The 12640-nt window shown below is 35.7% G+C and overlaps 1 protein-coding gene across 3 annotated transcripts in view; it reads left to right on the top strand.

Annotated features, from left to right (window-relative positions):
* Positions 1–12640, top strand: part of LOC126235977 (sterol O-acyltransferase 2-like) — a 263506-nt gene that overhangs the window by 220275 nt on the left and 30591 nt on the right. The gene's annotated exons all lie outside the window — the stretch shown is intronic.

Genomic DNA, 12640 nt, shown 5'->3' with positions numbered 1-12640 from the left:
GCCATCTTAATTCCACTGTCCACCAAAGACAATGACACAACACAAAGTAGCACTTCTTTTACACGTTCTTTGCAATGTTTATCCACCTCGAACAATAACACACATACACTTTACCAAAGTGACATTCAGACTCCGCTCCCGACCCTTCTTGCTGCTTGTATTTATAACCTTGTCAGAGAACTACTAAAAAGAGGTATAGTTTATAAGTCACATGTACATCTGTTATCGTAATTTGTGGAGGAAAGTTAGTAATTTATATCGAGTGACATAATTTAACAGGTTATTACAATGACAGACAGATTTGTTGACTTGACAGAATAATTCTTTGTTACAAAAAGGCTGTTTTTAGAAGTTTGTCAATTGACTTCTCTACTTTGCATAACATGAATTATGAAGAATTACATTGGTTTTCATCTAAAATAGAAGTGTTTACGTGAATACTGAGTGAAAACGGTCCAAGTGAACAAATAGGTTTCACTGGGTGATTTTTATTTAAGGAGATCCAAAATACGTAAGTTGGCCACTATTTTTCGTACTTAATATTAATTATTTAAGATGAACTTAGTGTTTTTACATGATTACATTTGCTGTATCAGTGATCAAGTGATATTATCCTTTGTGTGGGTCAGTTATTCAGTATAATTTAATGGGTTGACTGTTTATGGAGACAAGATATGCAGTCATTGTTAACATACACAATAACTTTTCTATAATCATAAATACCCGTTAAACTGGTTTAATTTGGAGGGTATCGCATACTTCGGTAAAGTAAAGCCTTTAATAGGTTCCGTTACAAGATGTAGTGCTTTAAACAAATGTATGCAGAGGAAAAAAAAATTTGTTTTCATGCTTACAACTGTTTTCATATGTAATAAACATAGTTAAAAACTTTTTTCATTCATAATAATACCCTTTGGTTATAATTTAAATGTAGGGCCTAGGCCTACTAAAGATGAAGGTGTCATTAAACCTTCCAATTCAAGTTATGGGTGTTACGCATGTGTTAATTAACACCCGAAACAAAAATTAGTAACACCCGTAACAGCTCTAAGAGTGTTACTGTAAAACATGTGCATAACCTCACTTTTACAGAAAGGTATTGTACAGAACAAATTTATTAGATCACAAGTTAAACTTTTGTATCGTTTTTGTTACGGGTGTTACAAGCTGCATGTATATTATAAAACTTACGAAATAAAGAAATGCAATTAGCTTACCTCAACAGAAAGAATTATTATGAGCTATAACAATGTTGATTTCAATATTCTTTGCAACAATAGAACAATCAGCCATAGATAACACAACTAATACTCATCTGGAAATAGCATAAAACATACCTCTCTGTGGTGCCATAGAGTAGCGCACTTTAAACACTTAGTGAAGGTAGAAATTTAATTTTTTCATATTCATGATTATTTTGCAATGAACAGATGTACTCTTAACTTGGCATTTTTAAGGTTATATTTGTAATTTTGTCATTTTAATTTTTTTGTCACAAAGTCTCTTGAACATAGAATGATCCAGTATTCTTTCCTCTGAATAGAACTTACTTAGTTCTAAGTTTAAATGAGACTTATGGCCATCTAAAAGTAACAAAACAGGAAGTGTGCCCTGTTTTTCCAGTAACCGTGGATAAAAGCAGTTTGCAACATACTCATAAAATATTGGTGCGACCATCCATCCTGACGCACTCTTTCCAACAAAGAATCTGTCATGATGAATGAATTCAGATATGTGTTTTGGAATCCTTTCATAAGGAAATAACTTTTCCACTAGCAGAAAAATTAGCCAAAGTAGTGACGCATTCCTTCTCTTTGCCAGGAGCAATGGTAAAAAGGAATTTTTTGGGCCTACGACTCCTGCAGTTTTTGGGCAACATTCAACTCCTGTCTCATCAGCATTGAATATTCGGTCACTATCAAGAAGTATGTCCTGACAGTTTTCTTCCTGAAGATATTTCTCAAGTTTGTCAAACCAGTTTCGTCTAATGCCTTCAGTCAAACTCACTTTCCCTTTTGATATGATTTCTGCATTACGATGTGAATTTGCTGGATGTCTTTAAGAAATAGTTTCACCCATTTCTCTCCTGACCTACAATTTGTAAAGGAATTTTTCCTTCCTCTATCCATGATAAATTTGTGCACAGCATCTTTCACCTCGTCCAGATGCATCGAAAAACCAATTTTTGCTTTCCCTAATATCCAAATCTTCCAACAGCTGTTCTTCATTTGGTGTTAAGATGGGGACTGGTCCCATCCGCCTTCCTTCAATAGTCCTTGTTGGACGAAAATCCCAGGTTGTTCTGAAAACATTCATAGGGAAAATATTGGCCATAAAAGATTCCAAAGTGAAAACTTCATTTTTTAGAAAGTCTCAGAAGCAATCAGACATTTATGTTTTTCCAAATGTAGAAGACATTCAAGAAGTTTCTATTTCAATAGTTCTGTGCAAACTTGTTCCCCTCTTTGTTCGTCGTGGTTGTTACAAGTTACCGTATGAAACTGCAGAGTACCTAATGTAAAAAAAATCTAATGACTGTAATTAAAAACAACTTGAAACAATTCATTTTTGTACTTTTATATATGTGAAACACTATTTTAAGACAATAAATATCATAAAAATTTCTTTTGATTCTTTTTTAACTTTTCAAGATCTGTTTTTAATTTTAATATATTATAATTTTGATTATTTCATTTTAAAAGACACTAAAATTGGTGTCATATTTAAAATGAAAAAAGAAAAACATTTTCACTGTCCCCAGTCACCTCTTTGGTGAGGTGAATGCAGTTTTGTGGAAAATATTTGTAGGTGTCCCATGTCACCCCACATGTCCCAAGTCACCCCACCCTGCAGGGTGACTTGGGACACCAACAAAAAATTAAATTAAAAATAAATGACCGAATTTAAGATAATATTTGATACATGAATGTAATCTACTGACCCAGATCTAACTTTTGATATATATATCCTTTTCATAAGTTGCATGGGCTCTGAGAAACAGCTAAGGAAACACAAAAAGTGTCCGAAGTCAACCCGTTTTACGGTACATTTAGATTCTAACTGCAACACTGCAAGCTACTACTCTAGAGACAACAAGGAAAGAGGTGGTGTAGCTATTTTTATTAAAAATTATGTCACCTTCATTTTCAGTAGTTTTGGGAATGAGTTTCAAGACCTGTTGTGGATCGAATGGAAAAATTCCAGTGCTTTTGAATCCGGCTTTTAAGTTGTGTCTCGTTGGGTCATTGTAATTCATAACATTGAGCGTCTTCTTCAGTGCTGCAGGAAATTTGTCCTTCGTAATAGGACCCTGATTCTTCAGCTTCCATTCTTCTAAAACTTTGCGCCACTCAGCCTTCAGTGTACAGAATTAAGCCCCATCAAGAGGTTGGCACAGATGTGTTGAATTGGGTGGCAGTAATACAAATTTAATGTTATGCTCCCTGCACTTCTGTAAAACATTTATGGAGATATGACTGGACAAGTTTTCTCCTATTACAGCCTTCGGCACTTCTTTGGGCAGCTTTTTCACATATGGAAGTATGATTCCTTCGAACCAATCTGAAAATATAATTTCATTAAACCGGGAAGTTTTTGAACATCCATAAAGTGCACCTTTTGGGTCATCCCGCCTCCAAGTATCATACACATGCGATGCACCACAAACAACATATGGTGGAAGCAGCTCACCACTAGCTGTGCCACAGAACATGACACTAATACTACTTTTTGAACTGTCCATTATACGGTACACAAGTTTCGATCCTCTTCGACCAGTGACCCTTTTAACTCCAGGATCGTCAGTATTGTTGGTTTCATCATAATTGATTATTGCTTTAGGAGGAATGCCATCGAAACTTTTCTGAAGTTCAGAAAAATATTCTTGCGTCATTGTTTGGTCAATTCTAGCACGCGCTCTTTTGATATTCATACACCATCGCTCAGACAGAATTTGCTTGTGTCTTTTTAGGAAAGACACAGTCCATTCCCATCGTGTAAGGTTGTTATTAAACTTTTTCACCCTTTTTCCCAGCCTGTCTAGATATTGTTTGACAATTACTCTAATATCCATTGAAGTCAAGGGAAAACCCATTGAAGTCCAGGGAAAACCCCACTCACTCGCAGTTACCAAATTGCTTACTATGAGGTCTTCCTCACGATAACTGAGAGAAGTTTGGCCACCGGATTTCTTGGGTGGAGAGGCTTTTGCTGATGATACCCATCTCTGAATAGAGCTCTTGGGGACACCATACTTATCAGCTGCTTGTCTTACAGACAAAGTTTTAGCTTGAACATCTGCCACAGCTTTTGCAAGATTCTCCGTAACATATCATTTGTAAAGCCTACCACCAACCTTCCTAATATACTCTCTAGGCATCTGAAACAACATTAACAGTTTCCTTGTAGATATTTAAAGTAGTATGTTCCTCAAACTATACTGCAAAAACAAATACATTGATAAACAAGTACACACAGTAATATGAAATGTGATGTAACCTAACATAACCTAACCTAACCCCTTAACCTAACCATAAAACAATAAGCAAATACTAACAATGACTCCAATGTGTATAAGAAACACCAACAAATTCATTATAATGCGCTTTTGTGCATACAACTCTCTTTAGTTAAGTCTAATGGAAGGTTTCTGCCGATCAACGACATGTCCCAAGTCACCCCAAGTTTGATGTCATTTTCAAAATCGAAAATTTCAGTCCAAAATATGGGCCTAAATTTTTATCTTTCTGTGGTTATTATTAGAGATAGAAGTGGGGATCGCATTTAAACATTAACCACATTTCCAGTATTAATCCATAACAACCAGCAGGCCTTCCTGTTTCACTATCATTTTTTTGTTAATATTTTGACAATTTTCAAATATTTAAAAGTAGTACTTACATTGATAACAAGTTGTTCCCTTCAACCTGAGGACATCAGCACACCATCACATAAACGATAACAATGAGCAAATCACAGTTCTGGCCGCCCACTGCTGCCAACATAATTAAAAACAAAACACTGTCAAAATGTCCCGAGTCACCCCACTGTCCCAAGTCACCCCGTTTTACGGTAATAAGTTAATGCCATTTGTGTTATGATGTTCGTCAAAGCATAATATTTGAGCATTGTTTATACAATTTCCGTCATTTATATTAACTGAAAGCTGATCTACTTTGCTGCTAAGTCCCCTAATGTTTTGTTGCGAGATGGACAGGTTAGACTTGTCTGTAGAGGTGTCACTTATCTTGGGTGCTTCTTGTTCTTTGTATCTGTAGTTAAAAAAATCTTTCAGATGTAATGGGCATACTACTTTCTGTCTGCTTGCTATTCCGTGTGCAGTCTGCTTGGCTGTTGTGTTTTCTTCTGTTGCTGGTGGAACTTCTTTTGCTTCTTCTTCTTCTGCAGGTGACATGATGACTAAAAAATTCGGCACTTATCGAGTTTAAAGGCACACCCAAGAAATCTTTGATTTTTTACCGATTATCGTCAATTTGACTATGCTGATCACGAATATGACATTTTTTTCATCAGTTTTTGAAACAGTGAAACAACATATTGTCATGTAATCGAAATACAACAATGCGTAAAGATCATTCAAGTTAAATTGCAGCATTCGGATAAACGCGCCTGATGTAATCAATCAGATTGTGAAATGGGCTTGATCCAAAGCGTTGCCGTCATAGAAAGTCGGCCAAATAGTTGGACAGCATATTGCGATGAGTACCAAACATGCGCTTGTTCTTCTGCCATATGCTTTCAGCATGATTAGTAGCTGCGTGAGTAATTGGATCAACGAAATGCATGGAATGATTAACAGTCAAATGCTGATAACCTAGATTCTGGACTGTGTTATACGCTCCCCACAAATCGGAAACAATAGTGGTCCCAGGCTGCACATATTATAGAATCGGCAGCAAAGTTGCAGCATCTCTTCGAACTACAGGAACGAAGAAGCTTTCTCTGGTCTTAGTGTCGTATCCGCTGAATACGCACTGTTCCTTAACCTTGTGACCTCGATTGTACTTTCGACGTTCAAAACAGGTTTCGTCGATCTCAACTGTACTCCCTGGACCGCCTAAAACAATCGGCTCTTGCACAAAATACTCGTGGCAAATGTCTCTGCAGAACTGTTTCCAATCCGCAGCCGTATTAGCCGAGATTTGCAGTTCACAAAAATTCCTGTTCATCGAGTTCGAAGCTCCATAAGTAAGCCATTTTGTTAATGAATTCGATAGACAGATGATTACCCAAGAAAAACAAACTTTGCGAATTGAAAACTACTTCTTCCTGCAAATGCGTCTTACAGAGCAGCGCCAAATACGACCGTCGGCACATTGCTTGCGTTCTAAGAACATTTTATTCGCACCGCCAAGGCATTGCCCATCTTCACAGAATCTCTCACGTTTCAGCAAACCATGAGCGAAAGCCCATTCAATAGCTGAATCACTATCACGACAAATGTCGAACAAATTTACCATACGAAATTCGGTCAAATCAGGGAAAATTCTAGTCATTACGAGTTAGTACAACAAACGCACAGAACAAACATCGAACTTACACTTAACTGCACTGTTATTTGACTTTAGTGTAAACTGAATGAGGCGATTTTATCCGAGTGCTTTTTTGTGGTACGATTTAGCTTGAATGATGTTTGCAAATAACATATTCGTGATCCGGTCAAAAAATGAAGAAAAAATTTTTCTCTCGATATATTAAAAAGTTTTTATTGGGGATGAAAATAAATAACATCTTAGAGATCAACATAGTCTAACTGATCAAAAAGTGAGAAAAAATATTTTCGAAAATTTTGTCCCCCTAAACTCGATAAGTGCCGAAAATTCTTGGTGTAGTATTTGTTGATTATGGCTTCTGCTACTTGGTGACGATCAAGTGATGAAGTTATTTTTGGAGCTTGCAAAATTTGTGCTTCATTCACCACAATCCTTTTTGGCTTGAACCATTTCGTAATTTGAGGCCGTTTTACGATTGATTGTGCCTTTCTGGCCTACTAGGTTTAAACCACTTCGTTATTTGCAAGTGATTGAGGGCTTTACTGTTTGCTGCTCGCCAAAAACGGTTTGTAATTTGCATTAGATTGCTACTTCTCCTGGTTTCTTCATTGTCAGGCGAGAGCCTGCCGTGGTGGCCGAGCGTTTCTAGGCACCACAGTTGTCGCGGGTTCGAATCCTGCCTCGGGCATGGATGTTTGTTGTGTCCTTCACAAGTTCTAGGGGACTGATGACCTCAGAAGTTAAGTACCATAGTGCTCAGAGCCATTTTTCGTCAGGCGAGACACTAGTAAATATTTTATCAGCCAGAACCTCTTTTCCTGATGTGTTTAAATGAAGGCCTTGAGCCGTATAGAACCTTCGCTCTAAAATGTTTGTGTCTATAACATCAACATTCTGGAAATGATTACATATTTCGGCGAAACTCTTGTTAGCGACACCAATTTTGCGGTTCACGCATGACCAACTCGGTAAATCATGATGCTGTGGGACATTCACAAAGAGAACATTTGTATGGGTTAAATTATTTAGACAACTTCTCAGTTCCCCGGGCGTGACTATCCCCTAAAACACAGATCATCTCGCGTTTTCCAATTTTCGCACTCGGGTGATCAATTAGCGACGGTCTGATTACTTTTCGGCTCCAACTGGCGTGTTCAGTGAATCTTCAGCAGTGTGCACAATAAAGTTTTTATGCTCTTGTGATTGACTGTTTTTAAGCACTAAAGTTTCACAGTTTTTACACACGTAAGTTTCAGTGTTATTTTCAGATTGCCCTTCCTGGAAACAGTTTTCTTCCGTTTCCTGATGACGAATCTTCTGTGTTCATCAGCGTCTCACATATTGGGGATTGAAGTTTCTACATGTCCATGTTTAAAGCACCTATTATAAATTGTAAACTGGAAATACGTTCATTAAACCTTGAAATTTCGTCCTTACAATTTACACACTTTTTCTTTTTACCATTAAAATTTACTTTTTTCCGCAGTGAAGCACGATTTCCTTTTACACTCACCACCATCTTGGAAATATTTAAGGACCTTTTTACATGAATTGATAAGCTGTAATAATTGTCACATTATTTAATGATTATCAGTGTGCCCTGAATTTGTCTGTTGATCATTCAAATCATAAAAGATGGAAGCACATTGATGTTGTTTACTTACAACTAATATGCCTGCAGACATAATGACAAAAGGATTGAGAAAAGAGAAACATTATGATTTCCTGAACTTGTAAGGTATAGGTATTTTTTAAGAATATCATTCAAATGTTTTGAAGTGGGGGAGTTAAGTTTGTCAAACCCATTTAAATGATATCACTATGTGGTGAATCTTCGACTGTTTCTACATCTTTATTCCTATATGCTGTTCTGTTCAGTTCCATTTCGTCCATATTCATTGTGTGTGCGCTAACATGTAGTAAAGTGTACCAATGTGAAATGTTATAATAAATCACCAAATGTGTACATTTTTATCATGTTCTCAATATCCACAGAACCTCAACATAACTTATACTTATGTTCATAAGGAAGTTATGCTCATACGCCCTAAAATTTTCTTGTAATTTTGGAATTTAACTTCGACAATTTGTGTTTTATCTTTTGGCTACATTTTGTACACTGTTTGGCAAAACTTACTGTATGTCACAAAAATATTATAAACACATTGATTCCATATTATGTGAGGGAGTTGTTGTAACAGGACATCCACCTCAAGCATTACTTTTCCTCAACAGTAGTTGTCGATATTATCTCAGTTGCTTTTTTGAACCTGTCATATGTTTTTATACACAGTAGATTGTATTTCAAACTAAAATTCATGAAAAGGAATTACTTTATAACATATTTTAGTTCCAATGTTACAATGTATAAGTACTAGTTCTGAATGTAGAGAGAAAATTATTATTATTATTATTATTATTATTTAGAAACTTTTGAAATTACGAATTATTGGCATACTTAAAATTTCCATTGTTAATCACGCCATCCTGTACTGCTTACTAAGTTTGTCTCTGAATTCATTTTTGTAATAATAATGAATGAATGAATGAAATTTTATTGTCGTTTAGCTATTAAAGCAATTGACAAAGTCAAGTTACATATATACAAGTTATACAGCATATATACATGGGTTAAAGATCAATATGTGACATAGGTTTTACATAAAATACAATATTTAAAATGAAATAATATGAAAGCATTGCATCATAACTGATTCAGTTAAAGAAATTATGCTGCACTCTCCAAATCGGTACCACTATGATATTTTACAGTTGTAAAATTCCTGAAGTGAGTAGTATGGATTTGCAGGTAACCAACTGAACAATTTGTCTTTAAATAAATCAAATGGAGCTTCTACCCATTCTAGTGGCAAATTATTAAACATCTTCATACCCACCACTTCGTAGCTGTTCAATGACTTGGATAATCTGTAGTAAGGTATGTCAAGATTGCTACTATTTCTGGTTCCATGAGAGTGTACATCTCTTCTACACTGGTATTCTGATAAGTTGCTCTTGATATGCAGTAGGGCAGTGTAAATATACATGTTTATCACAGTTAATATTTTTAAATTGATAAACAGTGGTTTGCAGTGGGCCAGTTTATCACTGTTTGTGATAATTCGAATTACTTTCTTCTGAAGTACCAAAATGTCCTGAAGGTGTGAGCTATTGCCCCATATTAAAAGCCCATAAGATGTAATACTTTGAAAAAAAAGCAAAGTAGGCTGATCTTACATAGGCCACAGGTACATAGTTTATTAAATTCTTTAACAAATACACCACTCTAGACAGCCTTGCACTAATGTATTTAATATGTGGCTCCCAAGTCAGTTTAGTATCTATAACAATACCTAAGAACTTAACACTATTCTTGAAGTCTTCTGCTGGCGGATCTCTCAAACTAAATACAATCTTTTGAGTTTTACTCTCATTAAGCAGGAACCCATTAGCTCGGAACCAGACTGATGCCTGTGATATTGTGTCGTTTGCCACAGTTTGGAGCATATCAATGTCTGAACTGATATTGAAAAAAGTGGTATCATCTGCATAGAGAATGGAGTGAGTATTTATGTAGGATGGTAGATCGTTTGTCATTAGGATAAATAGCAGAGGTCCTAATACTGAGCCTTGTGGCACACCGCACTTAACTTCAGCTAGCTGTGATCTCTGTTTACCAATACAAACAATTTGTCTACGGTTGCTGAAGAAAGATTCAAAAATGTTGTCAACTTCACTGTTTGTGATTCCGTAATAAACTAGTTTGTTGAGGAGTGAAATATGCTCCACAGAATCGAAGGCTTTGCTAAGATCACAAAAGGTAGCCTGAGCAAAATTTTTTCCTTCATAAGCATTAAGCACTTTTTAATCAGGGAGTCAATGGCATGCACTGTGGATTTGCCCTTCCTAAAGCCAAATTGTACCGCAGTAATAATGTTATTACATGTCAGATAATCACACAACTGGGAGTTGATGATGGATTCCAAAACTTTAGATAAAATAGGTGTCAGGGATATTGGGCGATAGCTAGATGGGCAATTTTTGTCTCCTTTCTTGTAAATGGGCACTACCCTAGATAATTTTAATACTTCTGGGAATACTCCTTCAGTTAGACATCTATTTATACATTTAGTAAGAGGATATACTATGTAGCCAATTATCTTTTTTAACATATTACAAGAAATACCATATATATCTTCACTATCAGATGGTCTAAAGTTATTTACAAGAGTTAAAACAACATCTGGTGTGACTTCTGTTAAAAGGAATTTATCGTTCAGGGTGTAGTCTGCATTATGGTATTTAATGAGATCAGCAACAGTCTCTTGTGGCCTCACAATGCTTTCCCTAATTTGGTTAACAGATTTTATACAGTAGTTATTAAATTCGTCTGCTGAAATTACTACCTCAACTTTCTGCTTGGTTTTGGCCACTGAATTTATTATAGTCCATGCTTTTCTGCATTTATTTTTTGATGACTCAATGCTGACTAGGTTATGTTGTTTTTTGGCCTCATTTAAAGCATACTTATATTCCTTTTGTGCTCTTGAGTACCTTTGTTTAGCCATATCAGTTTTCTGAAGTCTGTAAGAATCTCTATACAACAACAGCCTTCTTTTCATATTGGCTACTTGAGTGGTATACCATGGACTCTTACCCCTATGTCTATTACTGTTACTTTTAGGGTTAACTTTACATTTGTATTGAGGGCAGTTGGTCTCGAATATATTTAAGAAATAATGAAAAAATCTATCAAACAATGTATTGGCAGAGCCCTGAGCATTATTGTTAAACAGATGTGACCAGTCATAATTACTGAGTGAGACCATGAAATTAGACAATTTTTCTTGCGTTATTGGTCTTGTGATGACTATTTTAGGCTCTTTAAATTCCTTATACTCCATGTTAGGCCTATCTGTACCTATTTTTACCCAAACTGAGTCATGGTCCGAGAAATCGAAGACAGCTACATCTGAAGACAGTAACTCTCTATTGACATTTGTAAGTATGTTGTCGAGACAAGCGGACTGTCTTGTGGGTTTGCAGTTCGTAAAAATGAAGTTGAATTGTCGTAACAGGTTTTTAAATTCATTTACAGTGTGCACATCTTTGTTTACATCAAATGCGGCATTGATGTCACGACCAATCACAATACTATATTTCTTCCACTGAGGACTAAGAAAGAAATTTAGTAAAGTCTCAAGTTTTTCTAAAAATATTAATGGACTTCCATCTGGTGATCTATAAAGAGATACAATAGCAATTTTTAAATGATCCAGATATATGCCTGTGGCTTCAAAGTGTATCTCACTGCACAAAAATCCTAGATCTAGTTCATTACTACAATTTATTAATCCCTTCTTAATGTAAATTGATACACCCCCATGAATATGTTGCTCTCTGCTAAAACTGTTTGCTAAGTGGAAAACATCTAGTACATGAAAATTAATAATGTAATGTACTAGAAATTCATTTATTAAGAAAAATTGTAAACCCTTTGAAATATTGTTTCCGCAGAGTGTGAGAGTCGTATGCATGCCTCTGATGTGATTGGACGTATTTTTGTATTTTTTGTGAACTATGTAATTTTGGCTTTGTTAATGTGTAAAATCAAAATACTGTATGATATACTAAAATGTGAGAAAATACATTTACATAAAAAAGGCTGCTGCAACAAGTTTTTTAGTTCAAACCAACCATAAGAACCTGATGTGACATTAAAATCTTCAAGAACCATGACCATAGACATGAAGAAATGGAGCCAAATCAACATGACAAGCTAAGTAAAGTAGAAAGTTCATTGTAATCTTTGCTCCTCTCAAATCTTCACAAAAGACTTCGCTTACGAATTATTTGGACTGGACATTGTTTAATGTGGGCAACAGATGTAAGTAGGAAGAAGTGGCAGATTACAGGGTACACTTATTTTTAGAATATGGCGTAGGGAATATTTGATTCAAATCACTACTATCACATGAAATAGACTTTTCTTCAACCTAAGTTAAATCAGTTTGTTGTGACAACGAAAAGGGAGAAGTCTGGTTCCAACAAAATGGTGCCACACCTCCCACTTACTGGCATTTTCTATAAATGTTGAGTTGTTTCCTAGACATCTCTCTTCATAAGGA

Source organism: Schistocerca nitens, chromosome 2, assembly GCF_023898315.1.
Source record: "Schistocerca nitens isolate TAMUIC-IGC-003100 chromosome 2, iqSchNite1.1, whole genome shotgun sequence".
NCBI classification, from domain to species: domain Eukaryota; kingdom Metazoa; phylum Arthropoda; class Insecta; order Orthoptera; family Acrididae; genus Schistocerca; species Schistocerca nitens.
Note: the sequence above shows the minus strand (reverse complement) of the source record. Positions and strands in the feature narration are given on the sequence as shown.